The 26,578-nt window shown below is 45.6% G+C and overlaps 1 pseudogene across 1 annotated transcript in view; it reads right to left on the bottom strand.

The window, feature by feature from the left end:
* Nucleotides 1-15,831: 15,831 nt before the first annotated feature.
* Nucleotides 15,832-26,578, bottom strand: part of LOC106605256 (protein PTHB1-like) — a 93,136-nt pseudogene continuing 82,389 nt past the window's right edge. The window contains exons 16-17 of the transcript XR_014392257.1: nucleotides 16,069-16,294; nucleotides 15,832-15,860 (exon numbers count right to left, since the gene is read on the bottom strand). The product of XR_014392257.1 is annotated as a protein PTHB1-like (transcript). The remainder of the gene's footprint in view (nucleotides 15,861-16,068; nucleotides 16,295-26,578) is intronic.

Here is a 26,578-nt window from a genome sequence, read left to right as displayed (position 1 = left end):
GTTAAACCAGACGATACGTCACAGTCAGCCCGCCTTGAGAAATGCATCACAGATGTTAAACACTGGATGAAAAACAAACTTCTTGCATATAAACTCTGATAAGACAGAAATTATGCTAATTGGCCACAATAAACTCTCAAATAAAGTATCAGACCTCACTGTTAACATTGATGGTTGCCCCATCACACCAAACATGGTTGTTAAAAACCTTTGTGTTACCTATGACCCCGGCCTAACTTTTGACAACCACATAAAAAGCATACCCAGAACAGCATACTTTCGTCTCAGGAACATTTACACAATTAGACACTTCATCTCTCAACCAGATGCCGAAGAATTGGTCCATGCATTTGTTTCATCTAATAGATTAGACTATTGTAATGCCCTCCTTTCCAGCTGCACAGACACTACTATGAAAAGCGTACAACTGGTACAGAACACTGCAGCTCGCATTTTAACCAACAGTAGAAGGCAAAGTTTTATCTGCAATACACTGGCTGCCTGTAAAGTATCGGTCTGATTTTAAAATCTTACTCTTAACTTTTAAAGCACTGCATGCCTTGCCCACTGTTATCTGACAGACATGCTTGTTCCATACAACCCATTGATGTCACTCCGCTCCCAAGGAGCACGTCTGCTTGTACCTAGATGCAGAACCCAGGCAGGGGGGCGGCGCGTTCCGTATTAAAGCCCCTCAGTTATGGAACAGCTTGCCCTGTCAGGTAAGACGAGCAGACACCATTTTAGCCGGGCCTTTAATAAGTGATTTTATTTATCCTCTTTACGGCTTCCTGTTCGCTTTCCCTTTTGTCATTTATTGCTTTAATGCAGTGTTTCGCCATTTTAAATGCACTAAATAAAGTTGGATTTGATTCCCCATAGAGGCCAGATTGGTTACACCATAACAGGCATCCTCAATAGAGCCTGACCATCACTTTCCCTAAATGACTCTAGAAAGGGAACCATCCATCTCACTGCTCTTTTGAAAAGGCGTCCGCATGCTTCTCATCCGAAACAGTTCAGAACATTTTGTTATGTTTTTGTTTGTTTTGTTCTTTGTAAATGTTTTTTTCCCCCAGCTATTCGTACACACGCATTTTTTCTCTCGAGGCAAGCCGAAGTCTACGCCAATTTGTCGGTGATTGGTCAACAGTAGGGATTCGTCAATGAAGTGTTTGTTGTCATTCAACTAGACAAATTGTTTTCATGCAAATTTTTTCACTTGGGAAATACTGCACCAAACATCTTAGTTAGATGTCAAATTGTGCGACTAAGATCTCCGACAAAAATGTCAAAATGAATTACAGGTTTCTTGAGTTCTTAGAATAATTCAGACTTTTTTGAGGAAGTGTATACTGACTACAGGGTCTCAACATGGACGCTTTTTTCTCGTTTTTCAAGCGAAGGTCTTTTAAGGGAGTATGCAAGCACACTCGTTCGGTTCGCCTAGCCGTGTTCGAAACCGAAGCATGCGGAAGGCTTAAGTCATATACATGAAAAGCCATCACATGGCCTACCCAATACAACTCTGAATCATGGTGTAACCACTTCACAGATTGTTACCTCAGTGTGTGTTGAGTGGTGGTCTGTGTGGTATTCTCTCCATTAGGGTTAACAGGGGAAATACACGTATTTTGTTTGTTTGTTTTTCCTCTGTGTTTTTGTTCTGGTTCTTTCAATTTGCTTGCGGAATGGATTTTTAATTGCACCGCATCCCTTTTGTGTGAACGTGATGGCCATTTGAGCTAAGAGGACTGAAAAAATGTATTCTGTTCAATAGTATCTGGGTGTGATCGAGCGCATGGATGTTAATGCATATGCCCAGAGTATGTGTGTGGGCTTTATGTAGAGGAAGTGTGTGCGTGAATGTGTAGTGTGTATGCGTGTGTTCTTAACGATCCCCAAGCGTCGCCTGTCTGTGTCTCCCACACCTCCTCAGTGGGGCTCAGCTCATTAGCAGCGACGCCTGGGTGGATTAACCACACAAAAAGGGTCATGGACTGCCGACACAACACACACAACATCTGCTCACTTCTAACCACTCATATTTAGTGCTCCTCAAAGCCATCCAACTTTGTCTTAGAAAAGACAAACATGGATTTGTGCTCAATTCAAACCAGGAGTGTCTAAGTGGAGAAAGAGCAGTGTGTGTAGCAGTCTCTCTCTCTCCCTCTCACATCCATCACCTACAGAAGGAGCTGTCAGTCTGTTGCATTCATTTATTTAATTAAGTCTCTATTTCCTCAACATGGGAATTTAATACGGAATTCCCTTCTGTCTGTCTACGACTGATGATTGTTTATCTGAGACACACACACACACACACACACACACACACACACACACACACACACACACACACACACACACACACACACACACACACACACACACACACACACACACACACAAAATGGGTCAAGACAAATGATGTTTGGAAATCAAACAGAAAGAAACGTCCCGTTCTGAGAGTGGAAAACACTGTGCCTTTTCCTCCTCAGTTACAGCAGTCAGTCCAACTACAGCTTTAACTCATTTGATTAAAAAACTATTTGGAGCGCCCCCCCAAAATCTCAACTTTGATAATGACCGGAAAAATTGCAATTCGCCAGCTATTACATCCAATCAGGGAGGGAGGGATGGAGGAAGGGAGGAGAGTAGAACCAGATGGAAGAGAGAAGAGAGAAAGACATCGAACAGAGCTTGAGCTCAGTGTGAGCCTAATATGAGAAGAGCATCAGCACGATCTGAACACAGCATAAGAACAGCCCCAGCAGACATGAGACCAGTCATATACTGTACAGTATGTGCTAAAGGAGGGTGAATCACAAGCTAAGGATGAGATTTCCACACACAGGGTCTGAGTTTGTTTGTGTCCATCCCCTGACTGACCTGTCTTGGTCTTGACTTTCTTGGACGGCTATTTCTTTTTGATGAACTCCTGTTGCAGGGGCGGCTCCTCCAGGTTCGCAACAGCCTCCGCGATTGGTTCACAGCCCCCTGAGTTACAGGAAGAAGAGCATGATCAACAGCCAATCACAGAGACTGAATCCTATCATGAGATATACAATGAGTGAACATTATGCTCTTTCCATGACAGACTGACCAGGTGAATCCAAGTGAAAGCTTTGATCCATTACTTATTTAGAAAGGAACTAGGCTCTGAGCGGTGGCCAGGCAAAGACAAGGACAGGTTCGTCACTCCAGTGCCTTGCCGTTCCCCTGGGCCAGACTACAATCAATCATAGGACCTACTGAAGAGATAAGTCTTCAGTAGACTTAAAGGTCGAGACCGAGTCTGTATCTCTCACATGGATAGGCAGACCATTCCATAAAAATTGAGCTCTATAGGAGAAAGCCATGCCTCCAGCTGTTTGCTTGGAAATTCTAGGGACAATAAGGATGCCTGTGTCTTGTGACCATAGCGTACGTGTAGGGATGTAAGGAAGGACCAAATCGGAGAGATAGGTAGGAGCAGGTCCATGTAATGCTTTATAGGTTAGCAGTAAAACCTTGAAATCAGCCCTAGCCTTAACAGGAAGCCAGTGTAGAGGCTAGCACTGGAGTAATATGATCAAATGTTTTGGTTCTAGTCAAGATTCTATCAGACGTAATTAGCACTAACTGAAGTTTATTTAGTGCTTTAGCTGGGTGGCCAGAGAGTAGAGCATTGCAGTAGTCTAATCTAGAAGTGACAAAAGCATGGATTATTTATTTTTTTGCTTGTTTTTTTTGTTGCATTTTTTTTGCGGGGACAAAACATTTCTGATTTTTTCAATGTTATGAAGATGGGAAAAAAGCTGCCCTTGAAATATTACTGATAGGTTCATCAAAAGAGAGATCAGGGTCCAGAGTAACGCTGAGGTCCTTCACAGTTTTATTTGAGATGACTGTACAACAACCAAAATTAATTGTCAGATCAAACAGCAGATCTCTTTGTTTCTTGGGACCTAGAACTACCATCTATGTATTGAATTTAAAGTAAAAAAATGTGCCGCCATCCACTTCCTTATGTCTGAAACACAGGCTTCCAGGGTAGGCAATTTTGGAGCTTGACCATGTTTCATCGAAATGTAATTGCCATCCACATTGCAGTAAAAGTTGAAAATAGTTTTTCCAAATGACATCACCAAGAGGTAAAATATATAGTGAAAACAATAGTGGTTCTAAAACGGAACCTTGAGGAACACCAAAACGTACCATTGATTTGTCAGAGGGCAAACCATCCACAGACAAAAACTGATATCGTTCCATACACAGATATACAGATAATTTATTTATTTTTATTTAACCTTTATTTAACTAGGCAAGTCAGTTAAGAACAAATTCTTATTTACAATGACGGCCTAGGAACAGTGGGTTAACTGCCTTGTTTAGGGGCAGAACGACAGATTTAAACCTTGTCAGCTCGGGGATTCGATCTAGCAACCTTTCGGTTACCGGCCCAACGCTCTAACCACTAGCCTGCCGCCCCAAGATCTAAACCAGGCAAGAACTTGTCCTGCGTATACCAAATTTGGGTTTCCAATACCTCCAAAAGAATGTGGTGATTGATGGTGTCAAAAGGTGTCAAAAGCAGCACTAAGGTCTTGGAGCACGAGGACAGATGCAGAGCCTTGGTCTGACGCCATTAAAAGGTAATTTACCACCTTCACGAGCACAGTCTCAGTACTATGATGGGGTCTAAAACCAGACTGGAGTGTTTCATATACATTATTTGTCTTCAGGAAGGCAGTGAGTTACTGCGCAAAACATTTTTCAAATATTTCTGAGAGGAATGGGAGATTCGATATAGGCCGATAGTTTTTAATATTTTCTGGGTCAAGATTTGGCTTTTTCAAGTGAGGCTTTATTACTGCCACTTTTAGTGAGTTTGGTACATATCCGGTGGATAAAGAGCCGTTTATTATGTTCAACATAGGAGGGCCAAGCACAGGAAGCAGCTCTTTCAGTAGTTTAGTTGGAATAGGGTCCAGTATGCAGCTTGAAGGTTTAGAGGCCATGATTATTTTCATCATTGTGTCAAGAGATATAGTACTAAAACACTTGAGTGTCTCCCTTGATCCTAGGTCCTGGCAGAGTTGTGCAGACTCAGGACAACGGAGCTTTGGAGGAATACGCAGATTTAAAGAGGAGTCCGTAATTTGCTTTCTAATGATCATGATCTTTTCCTCAAAGAAGTTCATGAATTTATTACTGCTGAAGTGAAAGCCATCCTCTCTTGGGGAATGCTGCTTTTTAGTTAACTTTGCGACAGTATCAAAAATACATTTCGGATTGTTCTTATTTTCCTCAATTAAGTTGGAAAAATAGGATGATCGGGCAGCAGTGAGGGCTCTTCGATACTGCACGGTACTGTCTTTCCAAGCTAGTCGGAAGACTTCCAGTTTGATGTGGTGCCATTTCCGTTCCAATTTTCTGGAAGCTTGCTTCAGAGCTCGTGTATTTTCTGTATACCAGGGAGCTAGTTTCTTATGACAAATGTTTTTAGTTTTTAGGGGTGCAACTGCATCTAGGGTATTGCACAAGGTTAAATTGATTTCCTCAGTTAGGTGGTTAACTGATTTTTGTCCTCTGACGTCCTTGGGTAGGCAGAGGGAGTCTGGAAGGGCATCAAGGAATCTTTGGGTTGTCTGAGAATTTATAGCACAACTTTTGATGCTCCTTGGTTGGGATCTGAGCAGATTATTTGTTGCGATAATAATAAAATGGTGGTCCGATAGTCCAGGATTATGGGGAAAAACATTGAGATCCACAACATTTATTACACGGGACAAGACTAGATCCAGAGTATGACTGTGGCAGTGAGTAGGTCCAGAGACATGTTGGACAAAACCCACTGAGTCGATGATGGCTCCGAAAGCCTTTTGGAGGGGGTCGGTGGACTTTTCCATGTGAATATTAAAGTCACCCAAAATTTTTATATTATCTGCTATGACTACAATGTCCGATAGCGACAAAGTATCAGTAATTGTCAGATGTGTTTATGTAAGATCTTCTACCAGGGCCTACAAATGTCAATATTATCGTGTGTGTGTGTGTGTGTGTGTGTGTGTGTGTGTGTGTGCATGTTTTTATGGAATGTGTTTGTATGTATGTGGAGATGTAGGTGTTGCCTATATGTTGTGTGCGCTGGGGGTGCCAGAGTGAGACCCCCTCCAAGAGTATCTATCGCCTCTTCAATACTAAGGATGAACGGGAATTAGGGACCTCCTAGGGTCTATGAATCAGACCCCTTGTCTCTCTCTCTCGCCTCGCCTCTCCTCCCCGCTCTACCACCTCCACCTCTCCGTCTAACCCCCAATCCCTAGGGCTTGTTTCATTTTTCATGCCACTTTCATTTTACATCCTCAAAACACCGTCTGAGCTGGCGGTGGTGTGTGTGTGTGAACGTGTGTGTGTGTTAAGTCTGGGTATGTGGTTAAGTGTGCAAGCGTTCATATGTGTGTGTGTTTATTTAAAATGCCCTCTACCTCTTGGCAGATTACCCTAATCCCTGTCTAATATTTATCCTATGCTATAAAGCCAATCTTGTTCTGTTTAGTGAGGCCAATTGGCTAGGATGGCCCATGGGGTTACTCCGAGCTGAAAGGCAACAGGCAGCCTCAGTTTTTTCTCCCTCCTCCTGGCCATGGGCTTGTTTGAAATTGGATACGCCAGCCTTTAATTGGGCAGGTGTTTTTCTAAGCTTGTCTTTTTGCTCTGTCTTGCAATTTCGGACAGTGGCGGTGTGTGTGTGTGTGAACAAGGGTAGTGTGTGTGTGCCAAGAGAGAGGGGTCGTGTGTGGGGACAAGGGTAGTGTGTGTCTTAACCTCTGCCCAGCCATACATCAACACATGTTAAGGAAAGGGCCCCCACCTCTGGACCACCTTTAGCCTGAAACGGAACTCTTTAGCTGGGGAGACAAGCCAGGCAGCCCACTCTCAGACTGTAGTATGGAGCTGCACACTGTCACATATATTGGGATATGAAAGATGTTTAGATCTGGGAGACTGGGTTAGTTATGGTTAGTTAGTTATGGTCCAAACCGCTGTACTGTCTGGATGTGGTCCAGTTTGGTCTCCTCCAGTAACACGTGTGATTGTAGTTAGAAGAGCAAATAGATCGGTTAGAACTGCTGGACCGTTTGGTCGTGGTTTAGTTTGGTCTCTGTTCTGAAACGTTTGGTCATGGTTTAGTTTGGTCTCTGTTCTGAAACGTTTGGTCGTGGTTTAGTTTGGTCTCTGTTCTGAAACGGTTGGTCGTGGTTTAGTTTGGTCTCTGTTCTGAAACGGTTGGTCGTGGTTTAGTTTGGTCTCTGTTCTGAAACGGTTGGTCGTGGTTTAGTTTGGTCTCTGTTCTGAAACGGTTGGTCGTGGTTTAGTTTGGTCTCTGTTCTGAAACGGTTGGTCGTGGTTTAGTTTGGTCTCTGTTCTGAAACGGTTGGTCGTGGTTTAGTTTGGTCTCTGTTCTGAAACGGTTGGTCGTGGTTTAGTTTGGTCTCTGTTCTGAAACGGTTGGTCGTGGTTTAGTTTGGTCTCTGTTCTGAAACGGTTGGTCGTGGTTTAGTTTGGTCTCTGTTCTGAAACGGTTGGTCGTGGTTTAGTTTAGTCTCTGTTCTGAAACGGTTGGTCGTGGTTTAGTTTGGTCTCTGTTCTGAAACGGTTGGTCGTGGTTTAGTTTGGTCTCTGTTCTGAAACGGTTGGTCGTGGTTTAGTTTGGTCTCTGTTCTGAAACGGTTGGTCGTGGTTTAGTTTGGTCTCTGTTCTGAAACGGTTGGTCGTGGTTTAGTTTGGTCTCTGTTCTGAAACGTTTGGTGGTGGTTTGGTCTACAGTATATTCAATTCACTACTGGACCGTTGTTGCTGTTCAATTTCAGTACTGTTTTATTTTATGGTTTTATCTACGGAACCATTTGGTTGTGGTCAAAAGAACTAGAGCCTGCACCAAACCCCCATTGGTTGTGGTTTGAATGTGTTAGACTGTTGTGTAGTGTAGTGGTTCAGAAGATCATTTGGTTGTGGTTTGAATGTGTTAGACTGTTGTGTAGTGTAGTGGTTCAGAAGATCATTTGGTTGTGGTTTGATCTCAAATCTTGCAAATTGTTTGCTTGTGATATGATCTCTAGTAGTCCCTCGTTCTCTCCAGCCCAGAAGGAAGTGTACTTCCTGGTTTTGAAGTCCAAAATCAAACAGTTGTAAATCAAACAGACACCTGATCTACCTTTACAGTCTAAACCTGTCCCAACCACAGAGTCAACACCAAGGCTTTTTTCTCCACTCTTTATGATGTCAACATTGTAAAAGTAAGGAGAGGAGGGAGATCTTTGGAAAAGACGATTAAAAGTTTTATGGTTATACTGTTGAGCAATGAGAGAGATATGGCCACACACTGACACATTGGCAAATTTGATAATGCACACACATTGGCAAATTTGATAACACACGCGGACACACGCGCACACACGCACACGCACACACACACACACACACACACACACACACACACACACACGAGAAAGAGAGAGTGAGGCAGACGGAGACATACAGAGACAGCGCTCTCTAAATGGGGTTTAGCCTAGGAATTCCTAACCGCTTTAAGTAGTTGAGTATTAAGTAGAGCTTTAGCTAGCAGAGAAGACCCCATTCATTCAGTGATAGTAGCTCTGCTCTCCACTTCAACATCTCTCCCCTCTCTTTAAGTCCTACTGGAATAGATCTCCTAACCACAAGGCATAACTGAAATCCTCCCAAAACAGCTGAGAAAGGAGGCTTCAAACACAAGACAAGATACATCTGTTTCCGCCATCAGAAATGGCTCCCAAAGACAGATTCGGATATAGGAACAAAGGTATTCTCAGTGGACTTGGAACTTGGAAGGGGGGAGGGGATGTATTTTAGGACTGAAAAGCTTCCATTTCTAGTGTTAATTAGAGATGTTCATAGGAGAGGAGATTCTGGGAGAGAACACACACTTAAATAAATGTACAGAATACAGTCAGACACAACAACACCCCCATCCCCCATCACGCACGCACGCACGCACACACACACACACACACACACACACACCTCAAAGCCTGCTTGCATAGCATCCCGTCAACAACCCTGCACCCCAGTAGTACATCACAATCACATTCCCTTGGCATTCACTTTATCACAACATATGTTTTCTTCTCCACTGCAATATATTCAGTGGGGGAACGTTCAAGATCGCCTAACTGTTGCCAAAAACGCCTGGTTCCAGCCGAGTAGCTAATGTATTCAACACATAGCAGGGAGAGGGGAGTTTGACTTGTTCGGAGAGAAAGAGACCACAGCAGAACCCGAAACAGAGCTGAGACAGAGCTGCAATTCCTGACAATATGTAAAAAATATTAAACAATTAGAGAGTGTAATTTCACCAAATTTGAAACCCCTATTCAAGGCTCCAAATACCTCTCTGATGAGAGTAGGCTACCTGTCCTGTTGGGGGAGGGCGCAGAGAGCTGTGGATTGACGGCAAACTACATTGCTGCCTGCAATAAGAAGAGGGATGGTGTGTCTGACAGACCAACCTGCACATGTCCTCTATGCCTCTGTTACTGTTCAACATATGGTTATTTTGACCCTTGATTATTGTTATTACTTGTTTTCCCGTTGACACTATTTATTAATATTATAAATCTCCAAAGTAAACTTTGGCAATATGTACATTGTTATGTCATGCCAAAAAAGCTAATTGAATTGAGAGAGAGAGAGAGAGAGAGAGAGAGAGAGAGAAAGAACAAAAGAGAGAGAGAGAATGAAAGACAGGGGAGAAAAGAGAGAGAGAGAAAGAGAGAGAGAGAAAGAGCAAAATAAAAGAGAAAAAGAGAGAGATAGAAAGAGAGCGAGAGAAAGCGAGAGAGGAAGAGAGAAAGAAAGAAAGAGCGAGAGAAGGAAAGAAAGAGAAAGGAGAGAGAGGAAGATAGAAAGAGAGCGAGAGAGAAAGCGAGAAAGATAAGGAGAGAGAGAAAGAAAGAGCGAGCGAGAGAGGAGAGAGAAAGATATAGGGAGAGAGAGAAAGAGTGAGAGAGAGAGAGACAGACAGAGTGAGCGAGAGAGGAGAAGAGAGAAAGATATAGGGAGAGCGAGAGAAAGAGTGAGAGAGAGCGATAGAGCATGTATAAGTCTCTGACTAATGTGAAAACATGATGGGGGGTTGGATGTGTTCCCTAAAGGAGACTTGTTCCCCAGCCTGTGTTTTTCCTGCCCAGTGTGGAGTGGAGACTGGAAGTTCCATATAAAACGTGATAAATCAGGAAGTGGAACTGTGGTGTGTGTGTGTGTGTGTGTGTGTGTGTGTGTGTGTGTGTGTGTGTGTGTGTGTGTGTGTGTGTGTGTGTGTGTGTGTCTGTGGGGACGCAGAGGTATCAATCTTCTGTGGTGGGAGAGAGAAGATATGTATAAACACATGCATGCACACACACACTGAAATAGATGTACAGTGAAAACACACAAAACAAGAAGGCCACAACATCTAGTTCATTCTATGATGAACCTCAAGTAGAGAGACCTAAAGATATGCTTACTGACACAGACATGGAGAGAGTAAACAAGAGAGAGAGAGAGAGAGAGAGAGAGAAACAGAGAGATAAATAGGAGAGAGCAACATTACACCCACAACACCAAACTGTAAAGCAGCCCAACATTTGACCTAATGACAGAGCAAAGCTAACAGTTCTAGGACTAATGAAAGCCATGTGATAAACAGTACTGACTGAACTGATACCATCAGGTGCTGCTGACAGGGTGTGTGTGTGTGCACGTGTTCATGTGTGTGTATGTGAGAGCAAGGGCCAAGAGCAGCTGTTAAAACCAGTGTCTCAGCAGGGCGCTCAGGTGATGTCATCAGAGCGAGACACAGGGTCAGGTGAGGAAAGGGTGAGGGGTGAGAGGGAGAGATGAGAACGAAAGGAGTACGTGTGTGTGTCATAAGAGATAAAATATTCTGTATATCCTTCAGTCATAAGTATAAGCACAAATAGGCTATATATCAGGGAGTACTGTACGCTTGTGTCTGTGTACTGTGTGTGTTTTTTCAACTGTCAGGTCCCACGCAGTATTGGTAGTGGGAAGATCACCCAAACTACAAATCCCATCCATCCATCCATCCATCCACTTTTATACAACGCCTGGAATAGGGTGTACTGCAAGGCCATGAAGTGGGGCTTGTTGTGTGTGTGTGTGTGTGTGTGTGTGTGTGTGTGTGTGTGTGTGTGTGTGTGTGTGTGTGTGTGTGTGTGTGTGTGTGTGTGTGTGTGTGTGTGTGTGTGTGTGCTGTCTCCGGGGGAGACGGTTGCCGCCGGTGTTGTTGGAAACGTAAACAACTTTTGCGTTTACAGCCGATTGAAAAAGCAACATCTTTGGGGTTTGTAACAAATTACTGTTTACATAAAGAGTGACAGGGCTTTGGTCATACAGGAGTCGCCTGACTCTGTGTGTGTGTGTGTGTGTGTGTGTGTGTGTGTGTGTGTGTGTGTGTGTGTGTGTGTGTGTGTTTTGGCAGCAGAACAACGGTGAAAGGAGAGAGACCGGACGACATGAATCCTGTCAGCTCAATACTCGACACACACACACACAAACACACACACACAAGAATCCTGCATCAGGTCGGATACACACCACAAAAAACAAACAAACATTGAAAATAAATAAAATCAGCTGGCGGGTGGAATGAAAACATTGATCTCGCGGATCAGAACAATTATATTGCTGGTCAGAAACGTTTTAAATCCAGGTAATAGGGCCTACACTTTTTACAAACCCAGGAGCTTGTTGTGTTACATTGTGTTGTGAATTTCATTCTGTGAGCGGCGAGGCTTCCAGCCATGGACGTATTGAGAGAGTGTGGAGCAGGGAACTGTCCATTATTTGTGTGGTGCTGAAACATTCTAATTTTGTCTAAGCGTAGAGATTATATTCCCTCCCCCCACGTGAGAATAGGCAACGACAAGTTGCCAAGCTGACTTTCTCTGGCTAACCTAGCTCACGTGAAAATGGGTAACGTAGGCCTAAGTGGAGAAATAAAAAGAAAGGTTATGATGGGGGAATAGGCTACACCATCGTGGAAACAGGTGCTGTGTGAGTGAAATTCCCCGGTTCGTAAGGACAACAACCCGGTAGATGGATACACAGCCGGCAAAAAGTGCAATCAGGTATTTGTTTATGATAATTCAATTAAATATCAGTTCATTATTAGCCTGCGTTAATTCTGGCTTTTGTTTATTTAGACCATACGCAGGCCATATAAAGAGTAAACCGGTGCGGCAGGTAAAAATTTAAATATGCCTATAAAAGCCTATTAAATAAATGTAGCCTATTTTTGCAGCCTACTGTGCATTCGGAAAGTATTCAGACCCCTTCACAGTTTCACATTTTGGTACGTTACAGCCTTATTCTAAAATGAATTATATTGTTTTCTCCCTCATCAATGTATATACAATACCAATAATGACAAAACAAAAACAGGTTTTTAGAATTTTTTGCAAATGTCTTAAAAATAAAAAAATGAAATATTAAATTTACAGAAGTATTCAGACCTTTTACTCAGTACTTTGTTAAAGCACCTTCGGCAGCGATTACAGCATTGAGTCGTCTTGGGAATGACGCTAAAAGCTTGGAACACCTGTATTTGGAGAGTTTCTCCCATTCTTCTCTGCAGATCCTCTCAAGCTCTGTCAGGTTGGATGGGGAGCGTTGCTGCACAGCTATTTTTAGGTCTCTCCAGAGACGTTCGATCGGGTTCAAGTCCGGGCTCTGGCTGGGCCACTCAAGGACATTCAGAGACTTGTCCCAAAGCCACTCCTGCGTTGTCTTGGCTGTGTGCTTCGTGTCGCTGTCCTGTTGGAAGGTGAACCTTTGCCCCAGTCTGAGGTCCTGAGCGCTCTGGAGCAGGTTTTAATCAAGGATCTCAATGTATTTTTCTCCGTTCATCTTTTCCTTGTTCCTGACTAGTCTTCTAGTCCCTGCCACTGAAAAACATCCCCACAGCATGATGCTGCCACCACCATGCTTCACCGTAGTGATGGTATTGGCCAGGTGATGAGCGGTGCCTGGTTTCCTCCAGACGCTTGACATTCAGGCCAAATAGTTCAATCTTGGTTTCATCAGACCAGAAAATCTTGTTTCTCACGGTCAGAGAGTCTTTTAGGTGCCTTTTGGCAAACTCCAAGAGAGCTGTCATGTGCCTTTTACTGAGGAGTGGCTTCCGTCTGGCCACTCTACCATAAATACCTTATTGGTTGAATGCTGCAGAGATGGCTGTCCTTCTGGAAGGTTCTCCCATCTCAACAGAGGAAGCCTGGAGCTCTGTCAGAGTGACCATCAGGTTCCTGGTCACCTCCCTGACCAAGGCTCTTCTCCCCCGATTGCTCAGTTTGGCCAGCTCTAGGAAGAGTCTTAGTGGTTCCAAACATCTTCCATTTAAGAATGGTAGAGGCCAGACCCCCCCAGTAGCGCAGCGGTATAAGGCACTGCATCACAGTGCTGGAGGCGTCACTACAGATCCACATTCGATTCCGGGCTGTGAAGCAGCTGGTCGCGACTGGGAGACCCATGAAGCGGCGCACAATTGGCCCAGTGTCATCTAGATTAGGGGAGGGTTTGGCCGGCCGCATGGCTCTCGACCTTCACCTCGCCCGAGTCCGTACGGGAGTTGGAGCGATGGGACAAGACTGTAACTACCAATTGGAAATCCCAAAATTGGGGAGAAAAAGGGGTAAAAAGTAAAAAAATTTAATAAAAAAGACAAGATGAAAAAAGAAAAGTATTAAAAGGTAGAGGCCACTGACATTTTTTGGTAGCCTTCCTCAGATATGTGCCTCGACACAATCCTGTCTCTGAGCTCTACGGACAATTGCTTTGACTTCATGGCTTGGTTTTTGCTCTGACATGCAGTGTCAACTGTGGGATCTTACTGTATATAGACAGGTGTGTGCCTTTCCAAATGATGTTCAATCAATTGAATTAACCACAGGTGGACTCCAATCAAGTTGTAGAAACATCTCAAAGATGATCAATGGAAACAGGATGCACCCGAGCTCAATTTCAAGTCTCATAGCAAAGCATCTGAATACTTATGTAAATAAAACATTTAAAATAATCACTTTTTTATTTTTAATACATTTGCAAACATATCTAAAATCCCGGTTTTCACTTTGTCATTATGGGGTATTGTGTGTAGATTGATGAGGGAAAAACACAATGTAATCCTTTGTAGAATTAGGCTGTAACGTTACAAAATGTGGAAAAAGTGAGAGGGGTCTGAATACTTTCTGAATGCACAATTCAATTGTTTATTTAAGTTTCATTTAAACTATTTGATTATCGAAACGATAATGAATATAAAGATCTTGTTTTGTTACGTCGCCTACAGGCTCTCGTTAGGTAAAAAGGCTAATTAGAAGGCTATTATTCTTAAAGCGATTTGAGTCGTCAATGTGACGCATCACATTGTGATGACAAAAAGGTAGCCTATCGTTCTTAATTCATGGCATGGTTTCCTTTTATATAAGTGTTGAATAGACATGCAGACAAATTAATTCATGGCATGGTTTCCTTTTATACAAATGTTGAATAGACATGCAGACAAATGAATTAATGCAGGGCAGGGGACTAATAGCCTACTACTACGAGTCATGAAACAACTAGAATAAATGGATGTTATTTGGTGGGTCACGGATCAACTCTCTGAACAATACTTTGCGGGTGGGTCGGGTTGGAAAAATCTGTCCTGATGTCAGATATCGAGTAGGGCTTGGAATTGATGTGGCCGGGGCGGATGCGGCTCCAAAAAACTGACCTGTGCAGGACTCTGACACACACCCACACACACACACACACACACACACACCCCCTGGATGGACATCATATAAGGGATACCTCCAGTAGTCCCAAATAAAACACACTATTGCGACTTTTCTGGTTTACTGCACACATCCATACAGTAACAGTCCCAAGCTACTACATAAGCTGCATAAGTTGTCATAACTAATCAAAGACCCTAGCTTCTATGCCACTACCATGACAGCGTTATGTACTGTAAGCCTAACGACAATGTCAAGTTTAACATCAAAATACATTTTCTGTTCAAACGTCCATACAACTACACTATCCCAGAACTCTCAGACTATTCTACATTGGTCAAGAACACATATCCAAGTCGTGAATTAATTATAAGCTCCAAAGCATGAATGCGTAAAGCACTCAATAAGGCAACTAATTCTTCTATTTGCGAAGCTGGAGGTTTTCAACTGGAAAAGCATCGTTAATATTTCCTCACCCCACTGTATCCATATTCATTAGTCTGGCTGGTGGCTACCTACCGCTTCACAATACTGCCCCTGTGTCCATCAACAGTCCTCATATATCATATTAAACATCTCGCATTAATCAACTGCTGTGTTTGATGGGGTGGAAACTAGGGAGAGAACTACTGAAGGGAAATGGCCGAGTTGATTTGTCATCAACACACTTATACGTGTGAGGGGTGACTGCTAAAGAGGGGCAAGGGGGAGAGGGAGGAAGAAACGAAAGAGGGAGGAAGAGAGAGAGAGGAGAGAGAGAGAGAGAGAGAGGAAGAAGCATAAAAGGAGAGGGGGTAAAAAGGTATTTGGCCTGCTTAATGAAGTTCAGACACACACATTTTTGTTAGAACTCAATGACCCATGGGGGTGGTGGTCGGGCGCGCACACACACACACACACACACACACACACACACACACACCACTGTAGGCCTGAGAGTGTGTGAAGGCCATAAACAGGGCTATGATTGAGACATGTGCTCTTCTCTCCAACCATAACACCTTTACCAGGGGACTAGTGTTTACTAGGCATTCTCACAGCCAGGGGTTAACACTGGAACAACAGACAGAGCGTGCACACACACCTCACTGGGACAGGATTCATTAGGCATTCTCAGAGGAAGGGGTTAACGGCATCATTACAGGCTATACTGAACACTAATGAAGAGAAACTGCTTTTTCTCATACAGAGAGAGAGAGAATAGCAAATTGAGAGAGAGAGAGAGAGAGACACACACACAAACACTCTTCCCCTCTCTCACCTGGCATCATGATTGGTGTGGGTATGTTGGCCTCGGAGGCCAGGGACAGCCGTCCCCCCTTGCCCAGGCGGTCACACAGCAGGGTGATGTGCTTCTTCAGGCGGACCGTGTCTTTGGGCATGCTGAGCTGGGAGGTGGACAGAGACAGGGCCTGGTCCTTAGGGCTGCGAGACAGACAGGTCCTTAGGAGGTGAGACACGGCCACGTCCACACTCTCCTCCCAACCCTGAGAGAGACAGGGGGGTTAGAGAGAGCAAAGCAGGAAATGGGTAAAGATGGCAGAGAACAAGACAGTGATAGAAAGAGTGAGAACAAAAAGTGACAGAATTTGAAAGAGGGAAAACGACAGGGAGAAAGAGAGAGAAGCTGGGCATGTATGTGGTCCATATATGTGAGTGAGATTCAGATCAGATTGTAAGGAAAGAGGAAGAAGTCATACAACTAGAGGAAGCGACTTGACTATTGAGATGCACCCTGTCTGGCAGTCGTCACAACCCAAGTCTGGCCTTGAATGCATAGTGCCCCCTGTGTCCAGGATGATGTACTACCATGTACTACTGTAGTATTTACAGGCTGAGACAGTCTGTTTATCTAGCTACTACTGTATCAGTCTGTCCAGTCTCAGTCTTGACTAAACACTGTCTGATCTCTTAAATGTGTGAGAAACACACACACACAGGTATCACGACTAACACGCCGGCATAGGCATGTGGTATTGTGTGGCTGTATATACGTGCGCCAGCCACACACACACACACACACACACACACACACACACACACACACACAAAAAAAAGTATACTGTTTCTACACAGATGAGCACATTCTGCAGAGACACAGAGAGCAGATACAAAATTCACCCTGCAAACGAGCCAATAATGTGAATCCTTCAGACGTGAAAAAGCACCAATTATTCATTCCAATTGCCTCTCCCGGAGAAAGAGAAAAATATCTTGTCTGGCCATCTCTCTCACACACACATATCCCTCGTTCACCCCCCCCAATCTAAGATAGTCCAGGCGGAGCGAGCTGGGCCGTGGGGGTGACGACAGGTAGCCAGGGTGTGGGGCTGAGGCCGTCCCTGGCTGTCCCCCTGCCGCCATGCTGATAGGCCTCTAATGAGCCCTACTGACAGGTAATCAGCACCGTAATGATGATGACAGGGAAGATACCTGACATTACTCAGGTAGGGAGGGGGGATAAAGAGAGAGAGAGAGAGAGAGAGGGAGGGGGAGAGAAAAAGGAGAATGAAATGGAGAGAGAAATATAAGGGGGAGAGAAAGCAGTAGAGGAAGGGAGAGTACTGAGGAAGAAGAACATAGATCTCACCTCACACTGAAACAATAACCATCAACAGGCTATCAGGACCCCCAACATGTTGAACTGGACTAACAGTACCGATTTCACCAGCTGGGTAACAATATTAGGATATACATTTACATATGAATCATTTACCAGAGTGACTTACAGGAGCAATTAGGGTTAAGTGCCTTGCTCAAGGGCACATCGACAGATTTTTCACCTAATCGGCTCTGGGATTTGAACCAGCGACCTTTCGGTTACTGGCCCAGCGCTCTTCTCAATTTCAAATGAAGGGCAGTGAAGGGCACAGTGATGGGTTTGGAACTGGGCCCAAATGACAAATCATATGGTTGAGTGATAATGGACATCCTGCATGCTGAGGACGACCTTGGCCGTGTGAGGGACATCTTTGTTTGTGATTAAGAGAAAGTGAAGGTAAGGAGAACAAGAGGCTGGGGGGAAACGGAAAAGTCTTTTTGCCTGGTTATAAAATGCTGCTGTGCTACAATTTGGTGGTGGTGGATGAGGTCACTTCCCCTCTGACAATGTAAATCACATTGTGGAAATCCCAGTTGCGATTGCAAAATAACTTGACTATGGAGAACAGAATGGGGCCTAATATAGAGCCCTGAGGGACTCCCACAGGGACTGACAAAGGTTCAGACAGTAATCCTTCAGAGTTGACATGCTCAACTTGACTGGAAAAGTCATTTAAAAGACCAGGCAAGAGAAGAGACTGGAAATACAATGTCATGCTGTGAGCCAAGCATTGCAAAATAATCTCTACAGAATCAAATCCCCCGACTAAATCAATAAATATGCCGAAGCCAAAATATTTATTGTCACAGGCAGATATTTCATATAATTTAATACTTTAGTTGTTGCACATACATTTGAAGTCGGAAGTTTAAATACACCTCAGCCAAAAACATTTAAACTCTATTTTTCACAATTCCTGACATTAAATCCTAGTAAAAATTCCCTGTTTTAGGTCAGTTAGGATCACCACTTCATTTTAAGAATGTGAAATGTCAGAATAATAGTAGAGAGAATGATTCATTTCAGCTTTTATTTCTTTCATCACATTCCCAGCGGGTCAGAAGTTTACATACACTCAATTAGTACTTGGTAGCATTGCCTTTAAATTGTTTAACTTGGGTCAAACGTTTCGGGAAGCCTTCCACAAGCTTCCCACAATAAGTTGGGTGAATTCTGTCCCATTCCTCCTGACAGAGCTGGTGTAACTGAGTCAGGTTTGTAGGCCTCCTTGCTCGCACACGCCTTTTCCACACATTTTGTATAGGCTGAGGTCAGGGCTTTGTGATGGCCACTCCAATACCTTGACTTTGTTGTCCTTAAGCCATTTTGCCACAACTTTGAAAGTATGCTTGGGGTCATTGTCCATTTGGAAGACCCATTTGCGACCAAGCTTTAACTTCCTGACTGATGTCTTGAGATGTTGCTTCAATATATCCACAGAATTTTCCTTCCTCATGTTGCCATGTGTTTTGTGAAGTGCACCAGTCCCTCCTGTAGTAAAGCACTTCCACAACATGATGCTGCCACCCCCGTGCTTCACGTTTGGGATTGTGTTCTTCACCTTGCCAGCCTCCCCCTTTTTCCTCCAAACATAATGGTCATTATTGCCAAACAGTTATATTTTGTTTCATCAGACCAGAGGACATTTCTCCAAAAAGTATGATCTTTGTCCCCATGTGCAGTTGCAAACCATAGTCTGGCTTTTTTATGGCAGTTTTGGAGCAGTGGCTTCTTCCTTGCAGAGAGGCCTTTCAGGTTATGTCGATATAGGACTCATTTTACTGTGGATATAGATACTTGTGTACCTGTTTCCTCCAGCATCTTCACAAGGTTCTTTGCTGTTGTTCTGGGATTGATTTGCACTTTTCACATCAAAGTACATTCATCTCTAGGAGACAGAACGCGTCTCCTTCCTGAGCGGTATGACGGCTGCGTGGTCCCATGGTGTTTATACTTGCGTACTATTGTTTGTACAGATGAACGTGGTACCTTCAGGCATTTGGAAATTGCTCCCAAGGATGAACCAGACTTGTGGGGGTCTACAATTTTTTTCTGAGGTCTTGGCTGATTTCTTTTCATTTTCCCATAATGTCAAGCAAAGAGACACTGAGTTTGAAGGTAGGCCTTGAAATACATCCACAGGTACACCTCCAATTGACTCAAATTATGTCAATTAGCCTATCAGAAGCTTCTAAAGCCATGACATCATTTTCTGGAATTGTGATACAGTGAATTATAAGTTAAATAATCTGTCTGTAAACAATTGTTGGAAAAATTACTTGTGTCATGCACAAAGTGGATGTCCTACCCGACTTGCCCAAACTATAGTTTAACAAGAAATGTGTGGAGTGGTTGAAAAACGAGTTTTAATGACTCCAATCTAAGTGTATGTAAACTTCCGACTTCAACTGTATGACCTGATGTAAAAGCAAACCATATCTCATCCTTTTTCATTGTATGAGTAGTTAGCTCCCCTTTCTGTGCATTTTGCAATTCATTACTGCCACAATCAAATGAACATTGTACTCAACTCCCAACAATACTCCTTCTTCTTTTCATCAAAAGAAGAAGAAATGAAATGAAGAGACAGCTAGGGAGACACATGGAGAGAAGTGTGGGGGAGGAGGAAAAAGGCGAGCGGTAGAGATGTTTCTAGTATTAGTTTCTAGTAATGTAAACTTCAGGGAAGACGGGTGCAGGAATAGAACTGAGACATTAAGAGTCAGCATCTCTATTCACAGCAGAGCGGAAAGCGAGGGAGAGAAACGGAGAGCGGGAACAAGTGGAAGAAGAAAAAAAAGAGGGAGAAGGAGGAGGTTGTTCTGGTTGACCGCACCAATCTGCCAGTCGGGCCAAGCTAAACGAACGCCCCATCAATTACCAGAGAGATGAGTTTCCTGTGACCCTTCTCCTCCTCTCTTCTCCCCCTTACCTTTTTCCCTCCTGTTTTGCTGCGGCAAAGAGAGGCTATGGTTGTGGATCAGTGGTCTTGAAGGATAAGAAACAACAAGAGAGAAACTTCACTCTCAAGTTTCAAGTTTTCTTAGTCGTATGTACAGGATACACATAGTATACAGTAGCAGGTAGCCTAGCGGTTAAGAGCGTTGGGCCAGTAACTGAAACGTTTCTGGTTCAAATCTCCAGGCCGGCAAGGTTTAAGAATCTGCCATTCTGCCCTTGAGCAAGGCTGTTAACCCCCAACAACAACTCCCTCCCCTGGGAACTGTGAACGTGGATTAATGCAGCCGCCCGCACCTCTCTGGGTTAAATGCGGAAGACACATTTCAGCTGACTGCATTCAGTTGTGTAACTGACTAGGTTTCCCAACATAATGTTACTTGCAGGTTCCTTCTCGACAATACAACAACAATAAGAATGAATAAAAGATAAGAATGCGAACATAAAGTAAATGGCTCAGTAGAATAGAATAAACATTTTAGCGTAAGTATAATACAGGAAGGCACAATGTATAGTACAATATTTAGACGTGTATCAGAGAAAGGGGGGATTGGCGGGCAGATGTTTAAATTGTGCAGAATTCGCAGTAGTAAATAATGGTCAGGATGCTCTCGATGGTGCAGCAGTAGTATTTGGAGAGGACCCGGGGTGGCATGCCAAATTTCTTCAGCTGCCTTAGGAAGTAGAGATGCTCTTGCACCCTCTTGACAAGAATGGTGGTATTGTTGGTCCATGTCAAGTCCTCTGTTATGTGGACCCCAAGGAACTTTTTTATTATATACAATCTGCAGTGAAGCTGCTGAAAATAACATTGCATTCTGTCATCCAGCAGAGACTCCCATCCAGAGCGACCCACAGTAGCAACAAGGGTCATGTGCCCTGCCCAAGGCCACAAGGACAGATCCCCAACCCAGACGATTCGGGGCATGACCTGACTTCTCGGCCCCCGGCCCAAGCTCCCAACCGCCAGGCCACCAACCATCCAAGTTCCCCCCCACAGTTCCCCTCGAGAGCTGCCCCTCAACCACCCAGAGGAACTTAAAAACTGCTGACTCTCTCTACTGCAGTCCTGTTGATGTGGATCGGGGAATGTTCCCTCCTCTGCTTCCTGAAGTCAACAATCAACTCCTTTGTTTTGCTGACATTGAGGGAGAGGTTGGTGTTCTGGCACCACAATGCCAGTTCACTTACCTCCTCTCTATAGCCTGACTCGTCGTTGTTGGTTATCAGGCCTACAACCGTGGTGTCGTCAGCAAACTAGATGCTGGAGTTGGTGTGGTACAAAGCCACACAGTGGTGGGGGAACAGGAAGTACAGCAGAGCTCTCCTCTGCAGCTTTTCTCCTCTTCCATCTCCACCCCCCTTCCCCCTTCCCCTCTTCCTTGTTTAATCAGCCCAGTGGCACAGGTCATTACCTAGAGCCTCTTTCTCTCTCCAACGTTTCTCGTTCTCTCTTCTCTAATCCATTCTACCACTCCCCCCAATCCTTCACAGAAGCCTTATTCCAATGAACAGAATTCCAAGGACTTATCCCAATTGGAATTCCAGTCCTGGGAGCGTCCGTGGGGAAAGGAAATCTCGTTCACCTGTGACGACCTCACCTGAGATGAAAAGATTCTAAAGAGGTCAAAGGTGAGACGAGGGGTCAAAGACAATCTCTTACACACACACACACACACACACACACACACACACACACACACACACACACACACACACACACACACACACACACACACACACACACACACACACACACACACACACACACACACACACACACACACACACACACACACACACACACACGTGTGTGTCAGATGCTCCCATTAGCCCCTGGCCTTATCTTTTCCGTACAGTACGTTATCTGTATTTCTGTCCAGTGTGAGTAGCGCTTCCTAAAATAGCCCATCTCTCCACACGTATGGGCTAATGCAGCGGGCCTGACCCTAATTACCTTTCATTAACTTAATCCCATTCACAAGAGCAACCACAACAACAAACACACCGAAATACACACACGCTCTCACTCTCAGGGACTCCATCTCTCTGGGGCCTCATCAGTCCATTCAGGTGCAGGCTATTTATGGCCCAGCTGAGTGGATGTCAGCTTGGAAGTGTGCTCTCGGGCATGTTTACTGTGTGTGTGGTGATGAAAGAGAAAGTGTGTAAGGGGGTGTCTATCACAGTGAGGTTGTGTTTGCAGATGTCAATATGTGTGTGCGTGTGCGTGTGTGTGTGTGTGGATTAGCTACCTGTCCCTATTCCCCTCTTGAAGGGGCAGTGGGGTATTTGGTGTGAAATTGGGTAAATAGAGAGGACTGTATATAGATACACCTTTAACCTGTGTGATGATGAGATGTCATGTGTTTAATCACAGTGGAAACCCTAACAGACAGAGGGGCTATGGAGCTACTGTTCATGTCAGTCTGTCTTACACACACACACACACACACACACACACACACACACACACACACACACACACACACACACACACACACACACACACACACACACACACACACACCCCCCCCCTGGCACTGCTACAGGACACACCACAACTAATGAGAGCACACAAACACTTTCTGTCTCTATGGGGGCAGAAATCTGTCATCGTATCATGTGGACTCATGGAGGGCATCTCTCAACACACTTGTTTATGTGACGGTCTAAATGACTAACAGAACAACTCCCCTGTGACTCACATAGACAACTCAACAAGACCCCTCTGGCCCTCTCAGAAAATGTCCCCCTCACCCACCCTACCGCATTCTCACTGCCCACAGCCTTCCTTGACCGAAGGGACATCAGGGCTGAATACAGGCTCCAGTTCAAAGCTACACTATCTGAAACTTCACTAGCCTATTGGAGGCCTGTGGTAGGAAACATCGTTACTCCCTGTATATCTGTGAGGGAAGGGTGTACATTATGGTCCGAATCAGGCCATTCGTCTCCTCTCCTCTGTCCCGATTCCATTCACTCTGTCTAGATATAACTCTTCTCTTCACACACAGGTCAGTAACACCGTCCTCATCCTCTGTGGAGCTGCCAGGAGTATATTCAGTGGCACCTGGGAGAGAGTGTGTGGTAGCAGAACCACTTAGGGGCTTCAGAGCGGATCACTGAGGTATTTTGTGTTTATTCTCCAGGGTCAGAGGGGTCAAGCAGCCAGGAGACAGATGGGGAGAGAGAGAAAGCAATGTGTGTGCGTGTGCATACGTGCTTGTGCGCGCTCCCAGCAGTTGTGCTGTGTCCTGTACCAGGAATAACAGTGTGTGTGTTTCACCAGCTGTGTTGTGTCCTGTACCAGGGGTAACAGTGTGTGTGTCTCACCAGCTGTGGTGTGTCCTGTACCAGGGGTAACAGTGTGTGTGTCTCACCAGCTGTGGTGTGTCCTGTACCAGGGGTAACAGTGTGTGTGTGTCTCACCAGCTGTGGTGTGTCCTGTAGCAGGGGTAACAGTGTGTGTCTCACCAGCTGTGGTGTGTCCTGTAGCAGGGGTAACAGTGTGTGTGTGTCTCACCAGCTGTGTTGTGTCCTGTACCAGGGGTAACAGTGTGTGTGTGTCTCACCAGCTGTGGTGTGTCCTGTACCAGGGGTAACAGTGTGTGTGTCTCACCAGCTGTGGTGTGTCCTGTACCAGGGGTAACAGTGTGTGTCTCACCAGCTGTGGTGTGTCCTGTAGCAGGGGTAACAGTGTGTGTCTCACCAGCTGTGGTGTGTCCTGTACCAGGGGTAACAGTGTGTGTCTCACCAGCTGTGGTGTGTCCTGTAGCAGGGGTAACAGTGTGTGTCTCACCAGCTGTGGTGTGTCCTGTAGCAGGGGTAACAGTGTGTGTCTCACCAGCTGTGGTGTGTCCTGTACCAGGGGTAACAGTGTGTGTCTCACCAGCTGTGGTGTGTCCTGTACCAGGGGTAACAGTGTGTGTCTCACCAGCTGTGGTGTGTCCTGTAGCAGGGGTAACAGTGTGTGTCTCACCAGCTGTGTTGTGTCCTGTACCAGGGGTAACAGTGTGTGTCTCACCAGCTGTGGTGTGTCCTGTACCAGGGGTAACAGTGTGTGTGTCTCACCAGCTGTGGTGTGTCCTGTACCAGGGGTAACAGTGTGTGTCTCACCAGCTGTGGTGTGTCCTGTAGCAGGGGTAACAGTGTGTGTCTCACCAGCTGTGGTGTGTCCTGTACCAGGGGTAACAGTGTGTGTCTCACCAGCTGTGGTGTGTCCTGTACCAGGGGTAACAGTGTGTGTGTCTCACCAGCTGTGGTGTGTCCTGTACCAGGGGTAACAGTGTGTGTCTCACCAGCTGTGGTGTGTCCTGTAGCAGGGGTAACAGTGTGTGTCTCACCAGCTGTGGTGTGTCCTGTACCAGGGGTAACAGTGTGTGTCTCACCAGCTGTGGTGTGTCCTGTACCAGGGGTAACAGTGTGTGTCTCACCAGCTGTGGTGTGTCCTGTACCAGGGGTAACAGTGTGTGTCTCACCAGCTGTGGTGTGTCCTGTAGCAGGGGTAACAGTGTGTGTCTCACCAGCTGTGGTGTGTCCTGTACCAGGGGTAACAGTGTGTGTCTCACCAGCTGTGGTGTGTCCTGTAGCAGTGGTAACAGTGTGTGTCTCACCAGCTGTGGTGTGTCCTGTACCAGGGGTAACAGTGTGTGTCTCACCAGCTGTGGTGTGTCCTGTAGCAGGGGTAACAGTGTGTGTCTCACCAGCTGTGGTGTGTCCTGTAGCAGGGGTAACAGTGTGTGTCTCACCAGTTGTGGTGTGTCCTGTACCAGGGGTAACAGTGTGTGTCTCACCAGCTGTGGTGTGTCCTGTAGCAGGGGTAACAGTGTGTGTCTCACCAGCTGTGGTGTGTCCTGTAGCAGGGGTAACAGTGTGTGTCTCACCAGCTGTGGTGTGTCCTGTAGCAGTGGTAACAGTGTGTGTCTCACCAGCTGTGGTGTGTCCTGTACCAGGGGTAACAGTGTGTGTCTCACCAGCTGTGGTGTGTCCTGTAGCAGGGGTAACAGTGTGTGTCTCACCAGCTGTGGTGTGTCCTGTAGCAGGGGTAACAGTGTGTGTCTCACCAGTTGTGGTGTGTCCTGTACCAGGGGTAACAGTGTGTGTCTCACCAGCTGTGGTGTGTCCTGTAGCAGGGGTAACAGTGTGTGTCTCACCAGCTGTGGTGTGTCCTGTAGCAGGGGTAACAGTGTGTGTCTCACCAGCTGTGGTGTGTCCTGTACCAGGGGTAACAGTGTGTGTCTCACCAGCTGTGGTGTGTCCTGTAGCAGGGGTAACAGTGTGTGTCTCACCAGCTGTGGTGTGTCCTGTAGCAGGGGTAACATTGTGTGTGTCTCACCAGCTGTGGTGTGTCCTGTACCAGGGGTAACAGTGTGTGTCTCACCAGCTGTGGTGTGTCCTGTACCAGGGGTAACAGTGTGTGTCTCACCAGCTGTGGTGTGTCCTGTACCAGGGGTAACAGTGTGTGTCTCACCAGCTGTGGTGTGTCCTGTACCAGGGGTAACAGTGTGTGTCTCACCAGCTGTGGTGTGTCCTGTAGCAGGGGTAACAGTGTGTGTCTCACCAGCTGTGGTGTGTCCTGTACCAGGGATAACAGTGTGTGTCTCACCAGCTGTGGTGTGTCCTGTACCAGGGGTAACAGTGTGTGTCTCACCAGCTGTGGTGTGTCCTGTACCAGGGGTAACAGTGTGTGTCTCACCAGCTGTGGTGTGTCCTGTAGCAGGGGTAACAGTGTGTGTCTCACCAGCTGTGGTGTGTCCTGTAGCAGGGGTAACAGTGTGTGTCTCACCAGCTGTGGTGTGTCCTGTACCAGGGGTAACAGTGTGTGTCTCACCAGCTGTGGTGTGTCCTGTACCAGGGGTAACAGTGTGTGTCTCACCAGCTGTGGTGTGTCCTGTACCAGGGGTAACAGTGTGTGTCTCACCAGCTGTGGTGTGTCCTGTACCAGGGGTAACAGTGTGTGTCTCACCAGCTGTGGTGTGTCCTGTACCAGGGGTAACAGTGTGTGTGTCTCACCAGCTGTGGTGTGTCCTGTAGCAGGGGTAACAGTGTGTGTCTCACCAGCTGTGGTGTGTCCTGTACCAGGGGTAACAGTGTGTGTCTCACCAGCTGTGGTGTGTCCTGTACCAGGGGTAACAGTGTGTGTCTCACCAGCTGTGGTGTGTCCTGTACCAGGGGTAACAGTGTGTGTCTCACCAGCTGTGGTGTGTCC

This window comes from Salmo salar, chromosome 05, assembly GCF_965601325.2.
Source record: "Salmo salar chromosome 05, fSalSal1, whole genome shotgun sequence".
In the NCBI taxonomy this organism is placed as follows: domain Eukaryota; kingdom Metazoa; phylum Chordata; class Actinopteri; order Salmoniformes; family Salmonidae; genus Salmo; species Salmo salar.
Note: the sequence above shows the minus strand (reverse complement) of the source record. Positions and strands in the feature narration are given on the sequence as shown.